The sequence below is a fragment of the Corvus brachyrhynchos genome, unplaced genomic scaffold (assembly GCF_000691975.1).
Source record: "Corvus brachyrhynchos isolate BGI_N302 unplaced genomic scaffold, ASM69197v1 scaffold661, whole genome shotgun sequence".
NCBI lineage: Eukaryota > Metazoa > Chordata > Aves > Passeriformes > Corvidae > Corvus > Corvus brachyrhynchos.
The window spans coordinates 153,492-155,239 of NW_008236246.1; positions in this window are offsets into that span (position 1 = coordinate 153,492).

The window sequence follows — 1,748 nt, forward strand, 5'->3', positions numbered from 1 at the left end:
GCGGGGGGGGGGGGGAGCTCCGGCCCCTGCTGCCTGTGCCAGGGCTGAGTCAGGCTTGAACTGTCAGCTCAGCAGGGGCAAAAAAGGAGTTTTCAGCTTTGTCTTTGGGAGTGATACAAAGCAAATGGAATAAATCCCAAGCAGGGGCATTGTTTGTGGTGTCAGGCCTGGATCAAGGCAGCGCTTGGAGAGGTGTCAGCACCTCGGTCTCTGGCACAAGCTGGTGCCAGCTGCACCTCATAGGGCTCAGCAGAGCAGCCTTTTGGGCTCCTCGGGGCTGCCCTGGCCCTGCTGGGGCCTGTGACCAGCCCCCTGAGCCTTGGTGAACCTGTGCTCGGGAAAGAATGGATTTTTGGGATGTTTCTTTTGGTTTAAAACCCTCATAGCAATAGGCATTTTGTTGCAAAAAAAAAAAAAATCTCCTTACCATATCTTAAAAAAAAAACCCCAAAATAACCCACCTAAGATATTCTCCTCCACTTCCCTGAAAAACCTTAGGGTTTGATGCTGCTGGTGGGTGAGGCAGTGTGGGATGCTGTGCCCCAGCACATCCATATGCCAGCAGGGATGGGTGCCCTGGCTGGGGGTGGGGGCAGCTGGGGACTTTGGGGAGCAGCCAACTGCAGCTCTCTCAGGCTCCTCAATGCCCAGGGTGCAGTGCCAGGGTGCAAGGGGGCAGTGCCAGGGTGGGAAGCTCGTGGGAGCCTCCATGTGCTGGTGGGTGCATTGATTTCCTGCAGCACTGGTGATCAGTCGGATTTTCGGGTGCCGAGTCAAAGGGAAAGCTTGGATTTACTCTGTACCTCTGACCTGTGAGAGGTCAGAGCTCTGCTAGAGACACCAGTGCTGGGGGTAGTTTTAGGAAGCCCTCAAAGGTCTGTTTTCCAGCTGGAATTTTCCATGGTTAATACAGCAGTTTCCTGCTCCTCTTTGCAGCCAGGTAAGCTGGAAGGGAGATGAAGAGCAGCATAAATTGCAGGCAGGGCCCAAAAAGACATTTGCAAGAGCACCTCTGTCCCTTGAGCTCCTGCCTGTTTCATTTATGGACCTGCTGCTCTTCTCCTGTGAACTCGTAGCGTTTTCTTCCATGAAAATGAATTTTGAGGTGTTTGGAGGATGTTGGCTTCTGTTGGGTGTTCAGCCTGGAGAGGAGAAGCCTCCAGAGAGGCCTTAGAGGCCCTTCCAGTGCCTTAAGAGGCTCCAAGAGAGCTGGAGAGGGACTTGGGACAAGGGATGGAGAAACAGGACAAAGGGGAATGGCTTCCCACTGCCAGAGGGCAGGGATGGATGGGATATTAGAAGGGAATTGCTCCCTGTGAGGGTGGGGAGGGGCTGGGATGGAATTCCCAGAGCAGCTGTGGCTGCCCCTGGATCCCTGGCAGTGCCCAAGGCCAGGCTGGACAGGTGAAGGTGTCCCTGCCCATGGCAGGGGTGGCACTGGATGGGCTTTAAGGTCCCTTCCAACCCAAACCATTCTGGGATCCCAGTCAGCTGGACTGGCTCTTCAGATGGGCTCAGAAGGGCTGGAGGTGTTCCCATGTGTCCTTTTCCTTGCCCTGTATAGCATTTATCAGTTTCTGGAGGCAGCAACTGGACCTGGGATGGGAGGGTCTCGTTTAGACTGCTGCTCCCTTTGCTGGAGGCCTTTGTGCCGAGGTGGGGCTGAGCTGTGGGGTGCAGCGGGGCACATCCCGGTGGAGCCAGCTCCTGGTGCTGCAGCGGGGAGGGGAGGCTGGTGGGCAGCAGGG